This window comes from Manis pentadactyla, chromosome 16 (assembly GCF_030020395.1).
Source record: "Manis pentadactyla isolate mManPen7 chromosome 16, mManPen7.hap1, whole genome shotgun sequence".
In the NCBI taxonomy this organism is placed as follows: domain Eukaryota; kingdom Metazoa; phylum Chordata; class Mammalia; order Pholidota; family Manidae; genus Manis; species Manis pentadactyla.
Genome location: NC_080034.1, coordinates 20,052,621 through 20,077,603, shown reverse-complemented (window position 1 = coordinate 20,077,603; position 24,983 = coordinate 20,052,621). Strand labels below are relative to the sequence as shown.

The 24,983-nt window shown below is 42.5% G+C and overlaps 1 long non-coding RNA gene across 2 annotated transcripts in view; it reads right to left on the bottom strand.

The window, feature by feature from the left end:
• Window positions 1–879: 879 nt before the first annotated feature.
• Window positions 880–24,983, bottom strand: part of LOC130681284 (uncharacterized) — a 35,238-nt gene continuing 11,134 nt past the window's right edge. The window contains exon 3 of one of the 2 annotated variants that reach the window (XR_008994326.1): window positions 880–1,092. This is a non-coding gene — a long non-coding RNA (uncharacterized LOC130681284). Of the gene's footprint in view, window positions 1,093–22,086; window positions 22,642–24,983 lie in introns of those variants that run through there. The other variant, XR_008994327.1, reaches the window with a different exon arrangement.

The window sequence follows — 24,983 nt, the reverse complement described above, 5'->3', positions numbered from 1 at the left end:
GCATTCTTCAGAAGGCGGCACAGCCCAGGGAAGGGAGACTGCTTTGTGGTTCATTATTTCAAAAAAATGATGTAATGTCATTCGAAATCTTAACTTGCTATGTAAGTGACACATGATTCTCATCTTGCTGATCATTTGAGGTTGATATCTTCATTGGAAATACAGGTTGCTTTTACATTGCTCTAGACTTAAGACAAAAATAACTTGGATATCCTTTCAGAATAAATTCCTCCTGCATTTATTATCCTCCAAGTCCAACAAGATCTACTTTTTTGGACTTAAAGTAATGTCATTGGAAGTCAGAACTGCTACCTCTTGGAATATAGGGTCAGTATTACACTGATCACCATTCAATGTGACTGCCAGTTTGTGGTTTTTCTCTCTACATTCTAAACCTGAAAATTGCAATAGGAAAAACATTTAATAGTTTTTAGGAAGCAAAGTGTTGTTAAAGCCATAGCAACTCATTTGCAAGAACTTACTTTACCAGAAAATGCCAGGTGTGTGGTGTGGTGGCCATCCTGTCACTGGAGGCAATGATGAGGATTTGCAACTTGAGGCGGGAGAAATGAAGGACCCACCTCGATGGATGAGGGGAGTGAGTGGATGTGGGGTTTGGGTGGTGGGCTTAGTCCAGTGGCAGTGTTGGAGCCGTGTGGCTTTCCTGAAGCCTTCTAGCACTTCCTGCTATTCAGCTGACCTATGTAAGTGTGTTTCATTTGGTTCTAATCTTAGCTGCTACTTGACACAGTGAAAAATCCATGAAAACGTGGCCAATGTGGTGTTCATAGATTCACAGGGTAATGTGCTACGTTATGATCTATGAGATTATCTTCAAAATGCTCAAGGTGGAAGTGTCAGTTCATTCTTACCTTTTTCAGAGAAGGATTCTTGGCCCTTTATGCTGGGAATTTCTTGCCCTTTTTAATCCTTTTCTGTCTCAATGCTACTTATCATCTGGGCTTTGGCTCTGTGGTTATCTTCAGGCCACTGCTGTCCAAGCGCTTCTCTGTGAACCGATGTAGCCACGCAGTGTGGTCTCCCAGCAAAGACCTCCCGGAGGACAGGGGAGTGTGGCGCAGGTCAGAGAAGCTGGAAGAGAGGATGGGAAGACCAGGTGATCTGAAACACCGTCCCACTAAAACCATCCACATGGGGGGAAAAGTCCAGAAAACACCCCTTTCAGTCCATTTTTGAACTTCCAAGATTGTAAGGCAATCCCTGAAGGGCAAAAATCTTAAGAATAAAAAGCAAACCAGAAACCGGCACGGAAGCCAGGGCTGTCCTGGGAGCCAGTGAAAAGCTGGTCTATTGTGCTTTTAGGTATGATTCCTACACACGAGTCATTCCAGACCATGTCTGTAAATCGGAAAATGTAGGTAAAGCATAGCAATCTCTTTGGCTCACACATGATCCCCACCCCTCTGCAGCCCCCAGGGTAAATGTTTTGTGCCACAAGAAACAGCAGTTTTTGCCAACACCATGGTGGAGGAATTTCGTAGTGTATATGAAATGCATTCACCCCAAATTCTCACTCTTGGCTCAGTTGGTCATTTGTTCTGTTCTAGAAGTCCCAACTGCATGAGTTTCCTGGATCTTTGTATAAAATGAAACATGCTAGTCGAGGAACCAGTCTCTGCCTTTCACAGAGCCTGCACCTGCTTCTCCAGCAGCTGCTTCTGAGAACACGGCCCCTCCTCACCCTCTGCCCACGAGCTCCAGTCACCTTCTCCTCAGGGAAAGCCTATATTTACCATAGTATTTCTTATTTGCTTGGCACTTAATATGTCGCTCTGTGAATATTCTTGAGAGAATCTGTATTTTGTTTGTTCCCAGGTGACAGGGTCACATTGATTGGGTTCCTTATATCTTTTATCCCCCACAAGCCATGTTGTTTTTAATGTATGATAATGCAGAATATGAGGTGTTTATTTTTAGGAATGTATACATATATATACACCAAGTTTTGGTGAAAATGCTGGGCCAAAAATTAGAGCACTGGGATGACAGATCAAGGATCTTGGGTTTACACAAGATGGAGAAGCTCATCCCAAGACCCCAGCCCACCCCAATACAACCAAGATGCCTGAAGAGGTCACATTCTCAGTGAAAGGGAGGCTGGGAAAAATATGCCTGGCAGCAAAAGGCACCTACAAAGAAAACCGTTGGTGGAACAAGAAATTAATGATAGCAGTAATACTAATTTCTTCTCTAAGGATCTGTGGTCAAACACCTGCTCCTTTAAGAATCTGGAATTCCAATTAACACTATCCCCTCAGGGACACCCCAAACTTAGAAATGAAGTGACCCCAGGAAAGTGGCACCCCTGGTAATCATGCATATCCTCTCTGGAGAGGAACAGCCTCAACCAAGATCCCACAAGTCATCAAAATACAAGCTTACAATAAAAAGATCACCACACGCTTTAGGGAAACAAGACACCATGAGTGAGACTCAGCAGAAGCATTAAACACAGTTCTAGACCCCCATAGAATGTGAGATTGGAATTTTCAGATATAGAACATAGAAAAATTATTCATGAAATATATGCTTACAGGGAGGTTACACAGAATGTCAAAACAGTTCCCAGATCAGAAAACACACAGAAGACAAGCACAGAGATCATCAGAGCAGCCCATGTGTTCTTTTTATCAATTAGACCAAATCTCTAAGGCCAAGGACTTCTCTGCTCTGCCAGGACCCCACAAAATAAGCCTCAGAGTAAATTGCCTGTGTCTGTCTGACCTTAGGCAGGCCTGCTCTGCTGTACAGGGCAAAATAAAATTTACTTTGCCTTCCTAACTTTGGTTTCATGTCCCACTTTACTTGACTTCCCTGTGTCTCCAAACCAACTTTCTCCCCAACAAAGGTACACTAAAAGAATAAAATAGACTGTGTAATGTACAAACAACAGAGTGAAAAAAATAATTCAAAAGACATCAGGGAGAAAAAAAGAAAGAAAAGCATAAGAGATCACAAAATCAAATCAATATATACAGTATCCACGGTTTCTCTTCCCATGATTTCAGTTGCGTGCTGCCAGCTGTGCTCCAGAGCAGATGATCCTCCTCCTAATGAACCATCAGGTCAGCAGTAGCCTAACACGGTGTTACAATGCTCACGTCACTCACCTCACTTCATGTCATCGCATAGGCACTTCATTATCTTAAATCACCACAAAAAGAAGGGTGAATACAGTACAATAAGATACTTGAGGGTGGGCAAAAGAGGGAGGGGCTACACTCATATAACTTTGATTACTGTATATTGTTTTTATTAATTTTACTATTAGTTATTGTTAATCTCTTACTGTGCCTAATTTAAAAATTAAAGCATATTTTAGATATGTATGTACAGGGAAAAGTGTAATAGTCATAGGGTTTGGTACTATCTATCCTCAGGTTCAGGCTTCCCCCGGGGGTCCTGGAACATATTCCCCCCTGGGTAAGGCTGGGGGTTAACTGTACCATTTTTTTTAAAACCTCAAATGGAATGTGTCTAATTGTGAAAGTGCCTCCACCCTGCCAGTGTGTGGCCTCGGGGCAGGCCCCACGGATGGTGGTGCAGGAGCGGAGGTGGCTTCCTGTCACCCCTGCGGCCCCTTAAGGATCCGCGTCCCTCGAGGTGTCTGGCCTGAGGCGGTTGTCAACCAGTGTCTGGGTGCTCATTTTGGGGGTGGGCAACGATGGCAAATGCTCCTCTATTGCAGCATCTCTAGAATGCTTGCTTCTCGTGCTAAAACTGTGTTCAGCATGAAAAAGGAGATGTGCCTTTGAGGGAAACAAGGAAGGCTGAGGCAGGGAACCTCTGTTTCCACGGAGGAGATGGTCCAGGGGTCTGCAGAGCAAGCAGACCACCCAGGCGAGGAGGAGAATCCTTCCAAACCTGACAGCAAATCTCTCTCCAGGGCAGATGATGGAGAGAAAGGAAGGGAAAGCAGATCTTTAAAAAGTGGAAGGATTTATGTTGGTCATTCAGAAAAGTCAGCATAAAGAAGATATTTTAAGAAATCATTTTTTGTTGTAAGTCTACTGAAGAAAAAAAGAAGACAAAACTAATGTTCTGGGGGAACAACAAGGCTCTGAATACTCAGAAACACAGTCCCTGAGCTTTTACATGGGTTTGAAGATCAAGAAAGGAAAGAGTAATGCTTTGCTGATGCTTTTTTTTTTTTGTAGATAATTATTTTTTTATTGAAGGGTAGTTGACACACAGTATTACATTAGTTTCAGGTGTACAACATAGTGATTCAACATTTATATACATGACAATTCTAGGTACCAGCTATCACCATACCAAGCTGTTACAATATCTTGACTATATTCATTACATCCCAGTTACTTATTATTTTACCATTGGAAGTATATACTTTTTTTGTGTGTGTGTGTGAGGGCATCTCTCGTATTTATTGATCAAATGGTTGTTAACAACAATAAAATTCTGTATAGGGGAGTCAATGCTCAATGCACAATCATTAATCCACCCCAAGCCTAATTTTCGTCAGTCTCCAATCTTCTGATGCATAACAAACAAGTTCTTACATGGAGAACAAATTCTTACATAGTGAATAAGTTCTTACATGGTGAACAGTACAAGGGCAGCCATCACAGAAACCTTCGGTTTTGCTCATGCATTATGAACTATAAACAGTCAGTTCAAATGTGAATACTCATTTGATTTTTATACTTGATTTATATGTGGATACCACATTTCTCTCTTTATTATTATTATTTTTAATAAAATGCTGAAGTGGTAGGTAGATACAAGATAAAGGTAGAAAACATAGTTTAGTGTTGTAAGAGAGCAAATGTAGATGATCAGTGTGTGCCTGTAGACTATGTGTTAATCCAAGCTAGACACGGGCAATAAAACATCCACGTATGCAGAAGATTTCTCTCAGAACAGGGGGGGTGAGGTTCTAAGCCTCACCTCTGTTGATCCCCAGTTTCTCACCTGATGATCCCCCTGCGACTGTGCCTGTCTTAGGTTTTTCCTCCCTTGAGGAATCTTACCTGTCTCTGGCTAACCAGTCATCTTCCGGGGCCATACAGGGAAATGTAAAGTTGGTAAGTGAGAGAGAAGCCTTACTGTTTGAAATGGTTAGCTTTTTATTTCTTTGCATATTTATGCCCTGTAGCTTCTATGCCCAGCATTTGTCTTGAGGTATCTTTACCACTTGGAAGAATTATGATACTCGGTAAATTTGATATGAGGTACGAATTCTATTTAAGGGTCGTAATTAGGAAGGAAGAAGAAAAGCTATAGAAGTAGCAGGCGGCAGAAAACCTGGGAAGATTGATTATTTCTTTGACATATCTTCTTGTAGAGTAACTTTAGCATGTATAGGTTTTAAGCTACTAATTAAATTGTGCACACACATTAACATAATAGGAGTATAGTTACATAACCAAAGCATACCTGTAATTACCAGCCATCTCCAGTGAAACCAAGAAAACCAGTTAGGCACCTTAGGCATTTGTGAAAACTTATCTATGATATGGTGGATATTGTCCAACTGAACTTGAACAGTCTGAGAGAAATCAGACAAATTAAAACAACCCATTCCTGGGGACTGTTCACATGCCATATGTTCTTTTAACAGTAAATAGTCTGTAGTTGTAAGATTTTGGAGCGCTACAATTTGCACTTCTCCTAATTCTTGGTTGAGTTCCAACAGTATAGATCCAGTCAGATTTGTTGTTTTACTGTATGCACAGGCCAGCTTAGATATCTCCTTCATTCCCATGGCAAGTCCAGGAACTGGTGGGATGAGTGCATCTACAGCTGTAGCAGTGCGTGGATCTTTGTTGGGGTTTTTTGATGATCATCTTCTGGCATGAGTCTTCCAGAGAGTGCTGATGTTGGAAGTTTTTTTTCATATTGTATCTTAGTTCATTTTCAGGGTAGCCCAATTAGGCTTTGATTCTCTGTATAAATACAAACAGACCCTTTGCCTACACTTTTATATGCCCTTTATACTCTTGTGTAGAACTCATTGGAGGTCAACACAGAGGAACTGCCCTTTTTTTTTTCTTTGTTTTTGTTATCACTAATCTACACTTACATGACGAATATTATGTTTACTAGGCTCTCCCCTATACCAGGTCCCCCCTATAAACCCCTTTACAGTCACTGTCCATCAGCATAGCAAAATGTTGTAGAATCACTACTTGCCTTCTCTGTGTTGTACAGCCCTCCCTTTTCTCCTACCCCCCCATGCATGCTAATCTTAATATCCCCCTACTTCTCCCCCCCCTTCTCCCTCCCTACCCACCCATCCTCCCCAGTCCCTTTCCCTTTGGTACCTGTTAGTCCATTCTTGAGTTCTGTGATTCTGCTGCTGTTTTGTTCCTTCAGTTTTTCCTTTGTTCTTATATTCCACAGATAAGTGAAATCATTTGGTATTTCTCTTTCTCCGCTTGGCTTGTTTCACTGAGCATAATACCCTCCAGCTCCATCCATGTTGCTGCAAATGATTGGATTTGCCCTTTTCTTATGGCTGAGTAGTGTTCCATTGTGTATATGTACCACATCTTCTTTATCCATTCATCTATCAATGGACATTTAGGTTGCTTCCAATTCTTGGCTATTGTAAATAGTGCTGCGATAAACATAGGGGTGCACTGATCTTTCTCATACTTGATTGCTGTGTTCTTAGGGTAAATTCCTAGGAGTGCAATTCCTGGGTCAAATGGTATGTCTGTTTTGAGCATTTTGATGTACCTCCATACTGCTTTCCACAATGGTTGAAATAACTTACATTCCCACCAGCAGTGTAGGAGGGATCCCCTTTCTCTACAGCCTCGCCAAAATTTGTTGTTGTTTGTCTTTTGGATGGCAGCCATCCTTACTGGTGTGAGGTGATACCTCATTGTAGTTTTAATTTGCATTTCTCTGATATTTAGCGATGTGGAGCATCTTTTCATGTGTCTGTTGGCCATCTGTATTTCTGTTTTGGAGAACTGTCTGTTCAGTTCCTCTGCCCATTTTTTGATTGGGTTATTTGTTTTTTGTTTGTTGAGGCGTGTGAGCTCTTTATATATTCTGGACGTCAAGCCTTTATCGGATGTGTCATTTTCAAATATATTCTCCCATACTATAGGGTTCCTTTTTGTTCTATTGATGGTGTCTTTTGCTGTACAGAAGCTTTTCAGCTTAATATAGTCCCACTTGTTCATTTTTGCTGTTGTTTTCCTTGCCCGGGGAGATATGTTCAAGAAGAGGCCACTCATGTTTATGTCTAAGAGGTTTTTGCCTATGTTTTCTTCCAAGAGTTTAATGGTTTCATGACTTACATTCAGGTCTTTGATCCATTTTGAGTTTACTTTTGTATATGGGGTTAGACAATGGTCCAGTTTCATTCTCCTACATGTAGCTGTCCAGTTTTGCCAGCACCACCTGTTGAAGAGACTGTCATTTCGCCATTGTATATCCATGGCTCCTTTATCAAATATTAATTGACCATATATGTCTGGGTTAATGTCTGGATTCTCTAGTCTGTTCCATTGGTCTGTGGCTCTGCTCTTGTGCCAGTACCAAATTGTCTTGATTACTATGGCTTTATAGTAGAGTTTGAAGTTGGGGAGTGAGATCCCCCCTACTTTATTCTTCTTTCTCAGGATTGCTTTGGCTATTCGGGGTCTTTGGTGTTTCCATATGAATTTTTGAATTGTTTGTTCCAGTTCATTGAAGAATGTTGCTGGTAGTTTCATAGGGATTGCATCAAATCTGTATATTGCTTTGGGCAGGATGGCCATTTTGACGATATTAATTCTTCCTAGCCACGAGCATGGGATGAGTTTCCATCTGTTAGTGTCCCCTTTAATTTCTCTTAAGAGTGACTTGTAGTTTTCAGAGTATAAGTCTTTCACTTCCTTGGTTAGGTTTATTCCTAGGTATTTTATTTTTTTTGATGCAGTTGTGAATGGAGTTGTTTTCCTGATTTCTCTTTCTGTTGGTTCATTGTTAGTGTATAGGAAAGCCACAGATTTCTGTGTGTTGATTTTGTATCCTATAACTTTGCTATATTCCGATATCAGTTCTAGTAGTTTTGGGGTGGAGTCTTTAGGGTTTTTTATGTACAGTATCATGTCATCTGCAAATAGTGACAGTTTAACTTCTTCTTTACCAATCTGAATTCCTTGTATTTCTTTGTTTTGTCTGATTGCCGTGGCTAGGACCTCCAGTACTATGTTAAATAACAGTGGAGAGAGTGGGCATCCCTGTCTAGTTCCCGATCTCAGAGGAAATGCTTTCAGCTTCTCGCTGTTCAATATAATGTTGGCTGTGGGTTTATCATAGATGGCCTTTATTATGTAGAGGTACTTGCCCTCTATTCCCATTTTGCTGAGAGTTTTTATCATGAATGGATGTTGAACTTTGTCAAATGCTTTTTCAGCATCTATGGAGATGATCATGTGGTTTTTGTCTTTCTTTTTGTTGATGTGGTGGATGATGTTGATGGACTTTCGAATGTTGTACCATCCTTACATCCCTGGGATGAATCCCACTTGGTCATGGTGTATGATCCTTTTGATGTATTTTTGAATTCGGTTTGCTAATATTTTGTTGAGTATTTTTGCATCTATGTTCATCAGGGATATTGGTCTGTAGTTTTCTTTTTTGGTGGGGTCTTTGCCTGGTTTTGGTATTAGGGTGATGTTAGCTTCATAGAATGAGTTTGGGAGTATCCCCTCCTCCTCTATTTTTTGGAAAACTCTAAGGAGAATTGTATTATGTCTTCCCTGTATGTCTGATAAAATTCCGAGGTAAATCCATCTGGCCCGGGGGTTTTGTTCTTGGGTAGTTTTTTGATTACCGCTTCAATTTCGTTGCTGGTAATTGGTCTGTTTAGATTTTCTGTTTCTTTCTGGGTCAATCGTGGAAGGTTGTATTTTTCTACGAAGTTGTCCATTTCTCCTAGGTTTCCAAGCTTGTTAGCATATAGGTTTTCATAGTATTCTCTAATAATTCTTTGTATTTCTGTGGGGTCCGTCGTGATTTTTCCTTTCTCGTTTCTGATACTGTTGATTTGTGTTGACTCTCTTTTCCTCTTAATAAGTCTGGCTAGAGGCTTATCTATTTTGTTTATTTTCTCGAAGATCCAGCTCTTGGTTTCATTGATTTTTGCTATTGTTTTATTCTTCTCAATTTTATTTATTTCTTCTCTGATCTTTATTATGTCCCTCCTTCTGCTGACCTTAGGCCTCATTTGTTCTTCTTTTTCCAATTTCGATAATTGTGACATTAGATCATTCATTTGGGATTGTTCTTCCTTTTTTAAATATGCTTGGATTGCTATATACTTTCCTCTTAAGACTGCTTTTGCTGCGTCCCACAGAAGTTGGGGCTTAGTGTTGTTGTTGTCATTTGTTTCCATATATTGCTGGATCTCCATTTTGATTTGGTCATTGATCCATTGATTATTTAGGAGCGTGTTGTTAAGCCTCCATGTATTTGTGAGCCTCTTTGCTTTCTTTGTACAGTTTATTTCTAGTTTTATGCCTTTGTGGTCTGAAAAGTTTGTTGGTAGGATTTCAATCTTTTGGAATTTTCTGAGGCTCTTTTTGTGGCCTAGTATGTGATCTATTCTGGAGACTGTTCCATGTGCCCTTGAGAAGAATGTATATCCTGTTGCTTTTGGATGTAGAGTTCTATAGATGTCTATTAGGTCCATCTGTTCTAGTGTGTTGTTCAGTGCTTCCATGTCCTTCCTTATTTTCTGCCCAGTGGATCTATCCTTTGGGGTGAGTGGTGTGTTGAAGTCTCCTAGAATGAATGCATTGCAGTCTATTTCCCCCTTTAGTTCTGTTAGTAATTGTTTCACATATGCTGGTGCTCCTGTGTTGGGTGCATATATATTTAGAATGGTTATATCCTCTTGTTGGACTGAGCCCTTTATCATTATGTAGTGTCCTTCTTTATCTCTGTTACTTTCTTTGTTTTGAAGTCTATTTTGTCTGATATTAGTACTGCAACCCCTGCTTTCTTCTCGATGTTGTTTGCTTGAAATATGTTTTTCCATCCCATGACTTTTAGTCTGTACATGTCTTTGGGTTTGAGGTGAGTTTCTTGTAAGCAGCATATAGATGGGTCTTGCTTTTTTATCCATTCTGTTACTCTGTGTCTTTTGATTGGTGCATTCAGCCCATTAACATTTAGGGTGACTATTGAAAGATATGTACTTATTGCCATTGCAGGCTTTAAATTTGTGGTTACCAAAGGTTCAAGGTTAGCCTCTTTAGTATCTTACTGCCTAACTTAGCTCTCTTACTGAGCTGTTATATACACTGTCTGGAGATTCTTTTCTTCTCTCCCTTCTTATTCCTCCTCGATTCTTCATATGTTGGGTGTTTTGTGCTGTGCTCTTTCTAGGAGTGCTCCCATCTAGAGCAGTCCCTGTAAGATGTTCTGTAGAGGTGGTTTGTGGGAAGCAAATTCCCTCAGCTTTTGTTTGTCTGGGAATTGTTTAATCTCACTGTCATATTTGAATGATAGTCGTGCTGGATACAGTATCCTTGGTTCAAGGCCCTTCTGTTTCATTGTATTAAATATATCATGCCATTCTCTTCTGGACTGTAGGGTTTCTGTCGAGAAGTCTGATGTTAGCCTGATGGGTTTTCCTTTATAGGTGACCTTTTTCTCTCTAGCTGCCTTTAAAACTCTTTCTTTGTCCTTGATCTTTGCCATTTTAATTAGTGTGTGTCTTGGTGTTGCCCTTCTTGGATCCTTTCTGTTGGGGGTTCTGTGTATTTCCGTGGTCTGTTCGATTATTTCCTCCCCCAGTTTGGGGAAGTTTTCAGCAATTATTTCTTCTAAGATACTTTCCATCTCTTTTCCTCTCTCTTCTTCTTCTGGAACCCCTATAATCCAGATATTGTTCCTTTTGGATTGGTCACACAGTTCTCTTAACATTGTTTCATTCCTGGAGATCCTTTTATCTCTCTCTATGTCAGCTTCTATGCGTTCCTGTTCTCTGGTTTCAATTCCATCAATGGCCTCTTGCATCCTATCCATTCTGCTTATAAACCCTTCCAGAGTTTGTTTCATTTCTGCGATCTCCTTTCTGGCATCCGTGATCTCCCTCCGGACTTCATCCCATTTCTCTTCCGTATTTCTCTGCATCTCTGTCAGCATGTTTATGATTCTTATTTTGAATTCTTTGTCAGGAAGACTGGTTAGGTCTGTCTCCTTCTCTGGTGTTGTCTCTGTGATCTTTGTCTGCCTGTAGCTTTGCCTTTTCATGGTGATAGGAATAGTCTGCAGAACTGGGACGAGTGACGGCTGGAAGAACTTCCCTTCTTGTTGGTTTGTGGCCCTCCTCTCCTGGGGGAACAGCGACCTCTAGTGGCTTGTGCTGGGCAGCTGCGCGCAGACAGGGCTTCTGCTTCCTGCCCGGCTGCTATGGAGTTAATCTCCGCTGTTGCTGTGCGCGTGGCCTGGCTCGGGCAGCTACTCCAAAGTGGTGGAGTCGCGTTGGAGTGGGAGCTGCTGGGAGGCTATTTATCTCCGTAAGGGGCCTCCCTGCTTCCTGCAGCCCAGGGGTTAGGGTGCCCAGAGATCCCCGGATTCCCTACCTCTGGATTAAGTGTCCCGCCCTGCCCCTTTAAGACTTCCAAAAAGCACCCGCCAAAACAAAACAACGACCACAGAAAAAAAAAAAAATTTTTTTTAATTAAAAAAAAAAAAAAAAAAAGGTGTCCACTCGTTTTTCTTTATTCTCTGGCACCAGCCTCAGGCATCTGCTCACCGGTCTTGCTGCCCTGTTTCCCTAGTATTGGGGGCCCTATCCCTTTAAGACTTCCAAAAAGCACTCACCAGAACAAAACAGCAAAAAAAAAAAAAAGGTCGCGCGCTTTTTTGGTGTCCTCCGGCGCCAGGCCACCGGTGCCCACTCACTGTTCTTGCTGCCCTGTTTTCCTAGTATCGAGGGCCCTGCACTCTGGCCCGGATGGCGGGGGCTGGGTGTTCGGCAGCCCTGGGCTCCGTCTCCCTCCCGCTCTGCCTGCTCTTCTCCCGCCGGGAGCTGGGGGGATGGGCGCTCGGCTCCCGCGGGGCCGGGGCTTGTATCTTACCCCCTTCGCGAGGCGCTGGGTTCTCTCAGGTGTGGATGTGGTCTGGATATTGTTCTGTGTCCTCTGGTCTTTATTCTAGGAAGGGTTGTCTTTGTTATATTTTCATAGATATATGTGGTTTTGGGAGGAGATTTCCACTGCTCTACTCACGCCGCCATCTTCCGCCCCTCCCCTGCTGACGCTTTTTTCTTTAACTCTTATTCGTGTTAAGATAAGGCGTCTACTGAAAGGGAAAAGGATAGCTTATCGAAGTTTAAGCAGAAATGAGAAGTCCAGCCCATCCCATTTTAATGAAGTCTCTCGGGTTCCCGGACCTTCCCTTCCTCCCCGTGCACATCGCAGAGCCGGCCTGGAACACCCGATGAAGAGCGAGGCTGCTGCCGCCGGGCAGACTTGGCATTGCTGCTCTGCTCTCCAGTACGTGAAACTGACTTTATTTCCAGGGCTTGAAATGAGAGCTCAAACCTAAAATCATACGTTAAGTATCCCAAACTGGCTTTTCCTGTTGCCATTTTCTGCCAAATAAATAGGTTGGAACTCATGGGGACCCCATTTTTCACTTCTTGAGAGAGGGTTTGGGTAACCGTCCAACATCTGGGTAACCATTGGATTAGCTGCGTCTTTCAGTCGTGAGGTAAGAAATTCAGCTCCAACTGGCTTACATCCAAAGTCTGAATTTGTTTGCTCTGCAGCTGGGGAGAACTGGACTCACAGACTCCCAGCCCTCAGGTAACGTGAGGTAGGACAAAACGGGGGGTTCTGAAGAACACCTTGTTCCCTTGCTGTCACACTCAACCGCCCCACCGACTGAGAGGCAGCCTTTCCCCAAGGAAGTCATCAGGGTTGTTACAGGAAGAGCACAAAGGGAAAGAAATAGTGTTGATCTTTTCAATTTCTGTAACAGAGATTTTGAAAGAGCTTTGAAAGGCAAAGCAAAAGCAAAGATTATTTTAAGAGAACAAAGGCATTTGAGAATCAAAAGTGCTAAATCCCGAAGGAATCAGAGGATAGGGTCTGTGCCTTAAATAATAAGAGGAGAGGAAACAGTTGCAGACTAAGTTAGGATTGTGCAGATGTGGAGTTCAGAGGAAGGATGGACGGGGCATGATCTGGAAGGAGGCTGGTGACCTACGTGATGGAATGAGCCTGGAGGGGACTTTCCCAAGAGGAAGTGGGCTCAGCACTGGGAGACCACCCAGGCCTCTGCTTCGGCAGGTATGGACACTAAGTACCTGAATGGAACCTCCCGGGATTACAGTACATGGTTATCATTTTTCTATTTTATGATTGATTATTTATTATTTAATCCCTTACTGCACCTAACTTATAAATTAAATTTTGTCATAGGTATGTATGTATAGGAAAAAACATCACATCTATAGGGTTCAGTACTATTTGTATTGGCACATAGGTTCAGGCAGTCACTGGGAGTCTTGGAACATAGCCCCTTTGGACAAGACAGGACTTGTGTACTTACAATAATACAGTCAAGGATGCAACTCAAGAATGGCCAAATGTAAGAGATGAATAGGGAAATAGGGGGAGAGGGACACAGCTTCCATGGCCTTTGTGGGTGTGCCACCTGCCTGGCACACTAGGAAGCTCTTCCATGTCTTGTCTTCCACGGTTTTTATATGTGGTTACTTTATGTGGGCATGACTGATTGCACCATTGGCCATAGGATTGAACCCAATCTTTAGTCCTTTTCCTCTTCGCATGAGATTGGGGTGGGGTGGGTGGAGTGAGGTTGGAAGTTCCAACCCTCGAATCACGTGGCTGGCTTTTTTGGAAAGCAGCCCCAACCTGAGGCTACCTAGGGGTCCTCTCATGGGTCATCTCATTAGCAGAAATCTGGTGCCATCAAGAGGGACTTGTCTGAATAACAAAAGACACTCCTATCACTCAGGAAATCCCCAATATTCCTATCTTTGTGCAAGGAACACAAGATCAAACTTTTTATTATACCAGAGTGCTTTATTAAAAATTACTGAGCTGTGTTCTTAAAAAACAAGTGAAGTTTATAATAGCAAATGGTACCTCAATAAAACTTTCTAAAAATAAAGTTGTAGGAAACCCTTATGGAGGGCAATTTAGCAATATATATCAAAACTACAAAATTATTTTTGACTTACCAGTTCCACTTTGGGAATTTTTTTTTTCCCACAGATATACTGGCACACACATGGACATCTATGTGCCGGGTCAGCCATTGGAACATTGCTCAATAACAAAAGGTTGGGGAAAATATTATCCACTTAACAGGAGACTAGTTAGAAATTATGGTATTCTATAGGAGGAAGTAACATGCAGTTTAAAAAATAGAATGAGGAGGCTTTCTATGCACTGATATGAAAATGTCTAAAAGATATAGCCAAGTACAAAACCTTTTTATATTATAGTATACTTCGCTTTGTATAGTATGCTCCCTGTATAAAATTGGGGGAAATGGTGATGTGTTTGTATTCACGTGTACCTGCACAAAGATAGCACATAAAGACTGTGGCTATTTAGTACATGTATGTGTAGAGGCTTCAGTATATGGGGGGATTTGTAGGGAAACATTTCCAAGGGATATATGAATATTTGTATTTTTCACACTGGTTTTATATCCATAAAAATATCATTTGTTCAAAAAGTCAAATTTAAATATGAACATTAAAAAAATACATCTTTACTGAAGAAAATGGTGTAGGCAGGGGATGCTGTGAAGATGGTGGTTTTGACTTCTGCAGGGAATTAGACTCCTATGTGGAACTTCTGGGAATAATTCCCAGGCCCACCTGGAGATTCTGATTCAGGAAGCTTGGGGTGAAGCCAGCACCTGTATTTTCCTAAAGCCACACAGTAATTCAGGTACTCCCCAGGGCTGTCCACTGCTGAGTTAGAAAGCTGTTGAAATCCTCATAAGTAAATGAGAGGCATGTGGTGGATGAGAGACAACAACATGTAAGAATTTCTATCCATCAGATTTCCTGATTGATGTGAAGAAGAGAGATTGGAGATGAAGGTGGAGAAGAAGGGCCCCTTTTCTTATATTGCTTCAGTTATGATTTTTATTAAGAACCTGAGAACTACTTCAGATCAAAACAAATGGAGCTTCTGTCACTCAGTGAACGACACAGGCATTGACACTAGGCATTCTGGCTTCAGTGTGTCTATTAGAGGCCACTGGGTTCATGTTTCTGCAGAAACAGGAGGCTCTGGAACCCTCTGCTGGTTAGCTATTCAGTTGTTCAGCTTAATAATGGACTTATTAAGCTTTGGCTTTAAAATTAGTTTTTTTCTTGTGGAAAAATAATTCAAAATGAGTATATTCAGAAATTTCTCAACATCAGAAAAATAGAACATAGAAATCAGAGAAATAATTCCAGAAATGTCCATGAGATGATAATAATTAGAAGTGTCTATTTAGTTCTGAAAGATTTTTTTTAAAAGGCAGAAAAAATTAAGACACCTGTATGCTCTTTAATTATTCTCCATCTTCAATGCTTCTTTCTCCTTTTCAGCAGGATAAGACCAATTCTTACTGATTAACCAGATGCAGGTACTGAGTGATATAAGTTTTGGGATACATATAGTGGCTAAGGTGGCTTCTCCCAACTAGAGAATCCACTCCAACATTTAAAGTAGTATTTAATATTAATGTTTCTGTGAAGGCCAAATTATTGAGAGCATTAAAAACAAGAAAACAAAAACAAAAACAAACACAACCCAGAAAATAAAAAACTGATGGCCAGGCCATAAGGAAACAATATGAAAAATGAGAAACTCTGTCTGTAATGATTTGAATTTGAGTAGACAGACCTCTTTATAGATCTAGTCTGGTGGGAATTTAACTCACTTAAGCATCATCAGAATGGAAGTTACTTTGAGTCTGCTAATGAAGGTATTAAAAATTTCCCCTTAGTTTTTTTTGGACAAGAGCAGGATTGCTTGCAGCCTAACACTACTCAGCCTAATGATAACTACCAGGCACACATTCAAAAGTTATATTAAATTTTATCATACTTCTCTTGCAGAAAATGAAGTCAAGAGCATAAAGACTGCATTCTTCCATTTTAAAAAAATTATTTACTGTGCTCTAAGTATGTGTATGTTTATGTTATATCCGAGATAGTTAAAGAACCACCTGTTTTAGACATCACAGATGCGTGTGTTGGGTTGTTGATAAGCAAATTGGCACCAGCTCTCCTCGGGCTAGGGGGCTGTTTCCAGGAGCCTCTTTCCTCCGTAGTTTTGGTTAGAGTTGCCAAGAGAGGAATTTGAGGGGAGGCAGACGTGGGCGAAAGGCCACTACTTGTGGAGGGCTGTGGAGCTGAGACATTGTGACTGACAGACACGTGGGGCCACCTTGTCTTGATCTAACCCGCAGATGGGACACAAGCTGGACCAGGAGCGGAGGACAGGCAAGACAAGGCGGCTGAGGAGCACAGGACAGGGAGTTTCCATGGTGACGGGCGTGTCCACAGACCTCCGTGAGCTCTTCCTTGGTGGTCCCACGGCGGTGGCTGTCACACAGCTTCTCGCAGGCTCCCACAGGCTTCGGCCCACGCACCCAGCTGGTGCTGCGGGCTGCGTCTGCTAGTGATGGTTCTCTGCTCCGCCCGCTCTCCGCCAGGGCCTTCCTCACCTCCCTGCAGCGGTCACCTTCTGTAAGCTCCCGTGTCAGTGTTCAGCCCCATATCCCGGTAACTTGCAACGACACCGCTTTCCTGCATGAACACTGGCTGACCTGACACAGGTCATTTTAAGTTTGACTTAGGTTAAAAAATAAAACCTTGGTTGAGTGCTTAAGGATGAAGAGATATGTTAACATTCACTAGATAGTCTCCTAACCTTTAAAATAGCAGTCATAATAGATGTTATTTATTGTGAGTAAAATCATGGACTTGGCCGTCAGACAAACTGGCTTTGTCAATTAAGAAGTATGCCGTCCTGGGTGGCTTATTTAATTTCTCACAGCCTCATACTGCCCTGCCATAAAGTGTGCAATTGATCATGTCTTCCTCATAGGATTGTTGTAAGGATTAAGTAAGACAATTCATTTAATGTTTAGCCAGTATCTGGTACAAAATTAAAAAAGAAAAAAAAAGGTTATTTCATAGATTTCTTATTTCAGAATCTGAGAGTTTCTGGGAACACTGCAGGAGAAAATATCCTAAAAATATCTCTGCTTAACTTCAAATGCTAGATGCGGAACTTTTTAAAGACCTCTTAAAATGGACAGTTAAAACAGACAAGCGAATAAGGAAAATCCTCAAAAGCAATGCCTGCACGCAGACAGACACAGCATAAGCACAGAGAGGAAACTGAGCATTGTGGCCACTGGCTACTCCAAGGACATCTCTCCATCCACTGGGACCTGAAAATTTGATTTTAATATCATCCTGAGAAGCAGGGCTACATGGAAGACAGAGGACAAAGACTGGGGGCCTCGTACAGACCATTTAAGCCAGAATCCCAAAGGGCTGTTCCACAAAGAGTAAAAGTTGGGGATCTTGCTGGTCTTCAACTTTCCCCTGAGTGAAACGGAAAAAAAAAAACCCAGAACAAAAACCCTCTCGTGTATAACAGAAGCCAGTTCCTAAGCAGAACTGGCGCTCAGATTCCCACTGCCTGCCTGGCCCCCAACAATCCCAAGCAAAGAATGTGAAAATTGCACTAGGCTGGTAGCACTCACCTCCCCTGTGTTTTTGGCCAAAGCAAGCATAAGCCCTTTTTGGAGAAACCACCAAGAACCTAGGCCTGAAAGTATCCCTACAGACAACATGTCGAGTACCATGAACTCACAATCAAAATATTTTTTAAAAAATCAAAAAGGAAACAAGGCCCTAGATCTAAGAGTTGGCTGAGATAACCTGCTGAGGAATCAGGTCTACAAAGATTTCAGATATTGACATTAATGTTTATAATATAAATGTTTAGATGTTCAAAGAAAGAAATTAGGAAATAACACAACTAAAAGAAGAGACTGTCAACTGACCAGGGAGATTTAAACAGAAGCTATTGTGTAGTCACCCAGCGCCATCCAAATGAAACAACTGAGAAGAATATCTGTGGGATGGACTGAAGCAGCCTGGGTGCAGGCGGGGCACTGGTGTCCTGGGAGTGATCCCGAGAAATGACAGGCTGCTCTACAGAGAGACAAAATAAATGGCAACCATCACACACAGGCCAGAAATACAAAATAAGGAGATCTAACACTGATGTTCCAGAGGGAGGAAAAAGGGGATATTAGCAAAGAACTTTAAAAAGTGATATGTGATACAATGTGATAGTACATAGATTCAAGAAACCCTAAGGGTTCCTGAACAAATAAAAATAAATCCTCATCAAGGCACGTGATACATTTTCATATAATCAAAGATAAAGAGAAGCTCTCAAAAGCTGAGAAAAAATGGATTACCTGCAAAGAACCAAACTTAGACAAGAGCAGCTTCTCTATGTCACGATTCCTGAGAAGACTCCCACATGCTGGCCAGCGGCCCTCATCACTCCGGGGACTGCCCAGACCGGCCTGCAGGGTCCCAGGTGAACCTCTGCACGTGCAGTAAGAATGACATTCAAATGGCTTGTTTCAGGTGATTGTGTGCAGCTTGATGTATTCCCTGGAAGTCTGACCTGCCTTGCTCCCTGATTTCCCTTTGGGCTCAGCCAATAGAGCCCTGAAAGGAGCCTGGGGGAGGGGGGCATCCTAAGGTCAGCAGTTTCTCCCCCAGGGCTCCCTGTGTGGTCACCTGGGGCTGGCTGCAACCTAAATCACTGTTCCACACAAGGTGGCCTTCTCTCCATGACTCTCTCCTTCTGCATTTCTATTACTACTCCATCTCTCAGCCCTGTATTCCCAGGTACTACCTGCTCTGCTGCTAAAGCTCTGTGTTACTTTCTGTGTTATATTTTGTGGGTCCCCTACACCTGTTAGTAAATAACCCTTTCCTACATGTTAGTAAATAACCCTCCTGCAATTATCCCAACTTGGACACTGGGACCCTGGCTGAAACACTTTCCAGCTTTCCCTGGCCTCTGGAAACTGAGAGTTAGAGCCCACTTTTTTTTTTTTTTTTTCGCTTTTGATTCTCTCTTAGAAAAAAGCTCTGTGCTCAGGGGAGAAATGTTCAATAAAGGTTAATAGAAGTACTGTCTTTACCAAATATAAAATATGCAATCACAAAAAGCTTTCCTTGAAAGTAGTCTATTTCCACCTGAAATGAGATGATGAAGCTGAATACTGCTGTGTCCACACGGGAGACGTTCTGTGTGTCGTCCCATGTCGTTGGTTTCCTGGGCTTGTTCTCATGTGAAACAAACCCATTTCTATGGTTCCCTTTGCGTTTGCTGCATGAACTCAGGGCAAGTGTGGGGAATTATTCAAAGTGTTTCGTGGGACCTAGGAAAGCCAGCATAGCCCCTGAGCAGCTAATTTTATATCCCTGAAGTGGACATGTGCCGTGTCTCGACTGAGGTGAACCATTTGTTCAAACAACCTCAAAATTCCCTCCTTCTCTCCTTATCCCGAAAGGAGAGCACTGTCACTTTGCTGCAAGAAAGTCTCATTACTCAAAGGTGTTCAAAGCAAATGTTACCTTTTACCTTTAGTTTCGGGTCTTTCCCTGGTAAAATTCCAAAAGAAACTTCCTTACTGGGTACTTAATCCTGTGCCTGTTTTATTAAGAGCTACCTGGCCACCGCTTACAGCTGCTGAAATACTCAACTACCCGCATCCCGCGCCTGGCCGCTGCTCTGCCCTGCCCTCTAGTGGCACGCTGGTGTCAGACCAGCGGCTCCTCTGCCTTCTTGCTGCTCCAGGCCGTCCAGGATGACCGTCAGCCCTCAGTTTCTCAGTAATAGAGTTCTTGGTGGAGTTCTTAAGTGATGCAGCTTTCTTTCCAGAAAAGATCAACCTTAACGGACAGCAGCTGTCTTGGACCCTAGTTTGAGTCAAAGTGCCCAAGAAAGGACAGCCTGCTGCAAAGAACATGCCACTCTGGAGTAATAGCTATGGGATCCGCCCCCTTTGATGTGAGCCTTCAATTCAGCAGGCTGGAGGAAGGGGTGCAAGCCATCAGAGAGATGTGGCAGGGCCACCGCCCCCCTTTTCACACCATCTGTATCTTTCTCTGTCTCTGCCCTCCTCTCACATTCTCTCCTGACGAGGAATGCATTAGTCAGAGTTCTCCAGGGAAACAGTAGATAGACAGACAGACAGAACAGAGGTAGACATAGGCTATAAGGAGCTGGCTCACACAATTATGGGGGCTGAGAAGTCCCATGCCCCGCTGTCTGTGAGCTGGCACCCCAGGAGAGCTGCGGTGAGATTCCAGTCTTATCTGAAGGTGTGAGAAGCAGGAGTACTGATGGTGTCCCATCCCAGGGCAGGAGACCCATATCTCAGCTCAAGCAGTCTGGCAGAGAAAGAGAATTCAGCCTCCCTCTGCCTGTTCTATTCAGGTTCTCAGTGGATTGGCTGATGCCCACCTGTAACTGGGGAGGGCAATCTGCTTCACTCAGTTCACCCACTCAATGCTTCTCTCTTCTGGAAACACCCTCACAGACAACCAGAAATAACATTTAACGAAATTACCTGGGCACCCCATGGCCCAGATAAGTCAAGTTGACATATAAAATCAACTATCACAGGCAAAAATTATGTGAGAGACAAAGTTAACATGAGAAAACTAGGTAATGTGTTAGCATAATACTGAGAAGAGGTAAATAGTAACAGGAGAAAGCCTTGTCAGTCTTGTAGATTCTCTAAGATGAAGAATTCAAAATTGCTGTGTCCAGATGGACTTCATAAGACAGTACAGTGAGGTCTGCCCCTCCACCCTCAAATCCAGGATGAAGCCAAGAAGGAGCTCGAGATGCTGGGGCATCCCGCACTGTTGCTCTGAGATGAGGCTGGGGTCCCCAGGAAAGGACAGAGTGGCACCCGGAGTATCCTGAAGGGAGGACATAATAGACACCAAATGGAGGACCTTTTAGATGCCCTTCAGAGGGGGACTCTTTAGGAATTAAAAAGTGACCCACGAGAATGGTAAAAATAAGTGTTTTGCAACATTCTCTACCCTTGTGTATTCATTTTTAATTTTAATATTATATTCATGATAAGAGATTTTACCTACAAACCACACCAGGTGTTGAAAGTGCAAGTAAAAGTTCCAGAGAAGGTTCAGTTCATTCCTGGTGCTCAAGGGAAGAGAGTGATGGTGCCCATAAACCAACTGGAATTGTGTGTTTTCCCTATGATGTTGTCAGTGTATAACTGAACAGGCCTCCACCATGACTTTGCAATGGAAAAATCCAGAGAACTTTCCAAAATTAAATCAGAATAGGGGAGGGACAGCAAGGCTGGACATCTGTTTCCAGAAGCTTCCCAAGTGATTCAAAGGTATAGTCAGGATGGAGAGCTTCTGCAGTAGCATTTAGCATTCCAGGCATGTTTGGTGGATTAGGTAGACATTTTGGAGAAGTGGGGACATGTTCTAACATGACTGCTCTGCGGAAACCACCCCCACGTACCAGCCATCAGCCCTCTTCATTCCCTGGGGACCTCCCACGCTGGTCTGTAGTGTTCCCAGATGTACCCTTGCACACACAGTAGGAATGAATGATATTCCAACGGTTTATTTCAGGGCAGTGTGGTTATGGTGTTGTTTTCTTCCTAAGTTGTTTTCATCCCAAACCTTCTGAAATCTAGAAAGGCTTATGGTTAAAAAAGCATTTTTTTGTTATGAGCTGTTGGCTTTTCTCTCTTATCATTTGCAATTTTTTTTCTATCATTTATTGTTACACTGAAAGCACTTTCTCTGCACGTCTTTCTTCCTGCCTCGTCTTTCTCCCTCACCCAGTGGTTTGTTTCTGATTTGATTTTCAAGCCTCCAGCACGCTCAAGTCATTGGGTCCATAGGGGAATATTGCCTGCTGGTCCCATTTCCGAATCTGACTTAGATTCTCTTCTCTGAACCATATCGCATTTAGGACATTATAAATTCTCAATTAATTCACTCGTCTGCCTTGCCACCTACACTGTAAGCCTGTGGAGGGAAATGACAAAGAGCTACTTCTATTTATTTCCTCTGGCACATGGCAAGGGCTGAAATATTTTAATAAATGAAGGTTATCAAAGGCAAGAATCTTTTCTTCCAATGAAATACTAAGTTTCAATGCAATTCATAGTGCTTGCCAGCTCTTCCTGTGCCCCTAAACTTTAGAGGTGATTCACACCTTGGGTAGTTAGGAGGTGGACAAACTTCTCAGGGAGAATATCTGCTGAGCATTTAGCCTTTTGTCCATAGTGACTTCCTTTGAACTCACCTCTGGAGAAAACGCTTGAAAGTGGTCTGCTCCGCCCTCTAGTGGTGGCCATGTGGCAGGACAGCTTCGACGAATATCTTCAGGAATCACTACTCTCCCAAAGCTCTCCATAGTGGTATTGAAACCCCAGTCTGTATACTAATCCGTGTATTACATATCCAGTTGTTATTTCAGTCGCCTTTTTCTGTTTTTTATAAGAGGTTTTCGGTCCTGTAGTCAAGGGTCTGTAGTCACATTCAGCAGGAGGACCTATCTGGAAGGATTTTGTGTGTTTAAGAGGAGTCCTCACCATTTTAGCAGCATCCCATAGGCCACTTCAGATGTTTTCTTTCTTCCATATCCAAAGTGTTTTCCCAAACAGTATAGGGGTACCCATGTATCTTCCATATCCTGTGTGGTGTCCCATTGGGGACAGAGGCACCTGTGTACCTTCCATATCCCAAGTGTTTCCCATTATGATATAGGGGCACCCGGGCAGGTCAGGCTTGATACTGTAGTTCTGTAGGGTAAATATTAAATAAAATTCTACAATAATCATCCACGATAGCCCGATACAACTCACCCATTATGCACCCTGAGGTGTTAATATAAACCTCCTTGCCTTAAAGAAAGTCACTTTTGTTCTTGAGTTTTGTTGTTGATAGTGGTGGTGGTGTGGTAATTTTTGTTTGTTCAGTCATGACAACAGAAAGCTGTTGTCGGGGCTTTGGGGAAGAAATCCAGAATAGCACGAAGGCAGCAGCTTTATGGGACCTACTACATATAATCTGTTGATAGGGGAAAAGGACATTCTCATTCTGATAGGACCTTTTTGAGATAGGGGCTGTGCAGAAGATGAGGGTGGCAGGGGGAAGAACAAATCATCTGTGGACAGACTGTGCCCACTACCTGTGGACAGCACTGTTCCCTACAGACTGCATTTTAATGGCAAATTGCAAACACTTTCTCCAAATTTGCAGGCACATTTTTGAGTCCTGACAATGTGGTTCGTGAAGCCATGTGTACTCCAGTTCCTATTACAAAATGATGATGTTTAAGAATATCTTGTTATTAGGTCAAAGGAAAACAGTGTTTATTTGATGAGCTGAGGAGAGGCTGTAAGGCTGAGTTCTAATTAACCCAGTGGTTGATTTCACTAATGCTAAGTGTCTGTTGTCAATGCAGACTTTAAAGCAGTCTCACAGGGAACATTTTGTAAGGGGCTTCTCAGTAACCGCAGCTGACTTGGGCAAACCATGATGGCAATCCATACCCGAATCCAGTCTGATGAAATATGTACCTATTAACTGGATTCTTCTCACTTCCATCCCTTCTGGAAGAAAAATAGAGATTACCCAACAAATGGGTACAGTGAGGCCCTTGGAATATTCAAGTATTCACAGATCAAAGTATTAGATCATGTGTTTTGAACAAATATAAACAGCAAGGCTTAAGAGATAAAGCTCTGTTTTCAGTTCTAGATCACAATCAGCATCTTCTGGGCCCCAGGGAGGCCAGCATCAGAACCAACTGGCTTAGGAACTTCTGTCCCACGTTATGCTTTCTTTTTTGGAGCGTTAAGTCTTTGCGTGCAATGCTATGGTGGGAAACAATCTCCTTGGAACCTGCCGGGCTCCACTTTGTCCCAGGCTGAGGGAGGTGAGTATGTTATGATAGTCATGAAGTCTTTTTCTGATAAAGTACAACAATCTTGTGAAAAGTATCAAAGGAGATTAATTAAATACACACACACACACACACACACACACACACACACACCCCTTAACCTCTTTTAGTATTTTTAACAGAGTATGTATTTCCTTTCTGGTGTTTCTTGGTGTGGGAGGCAGGTTAAGGAAAAAAGGATTGTCCTGAATATTTAAGCAATTTAATCTTTTTGCCAAAGGTACATACATACCTGGAAATAGTATGACTCTGACTCTGATCTCCACAGTAAATCAGTAAGTTCAGACTTGAACCCAAACCAAAGTGCTCATCCTCAGGACCTCCCTCTGCCTCCAGTCCCCAGCTGCCCACCCTCATTCCTTGCTTCCCTTTACTACCATCCGTTACCATCCTCCTCTTGAAGGAATGCTCCCTTTGGAGTCATTTTCCTTCTCTATCTGCTTCTCTTGGTTCTTGACTGATAAGAAAGGGCTGGAGAGAATACCACATGGATAATAAAGCTTTGAGTTTGGGAGATTCTCTCTAATGCAACTGTCTGCTGGCTACCAAAGAATCTCAAAAGATCTTCCACTTCCTGCCCACCCTTTAATCTTGTGAGAGAGGGGAAGGTCAAATGTAGTATTTCTCATTTTAAAATGTGGGTTACTGAGACTGAAAATCTGAACAGATTTAGAATTGGCCATAAGTGAAATTGTGAAATAGGTACTTAGTATCTCCCTTCACCTTTTAGTTTCTTGCCCTTCTCCTTCTTCCCTCCCTTCAATTTCTTCTCCTTCCTTATATTCAGTGCAGAACTTTCTAGAAGCAAATCTTCAGCTTGCTATTAGCCCTTCCATGTTCCTCCTTTTTAGCTGAGCACCAATAGGGTCCTGAGGAACACTTCATTTTAACAAAGGGCCTTAATTCCTAGCAGTGACAAGCTGGTAGGTA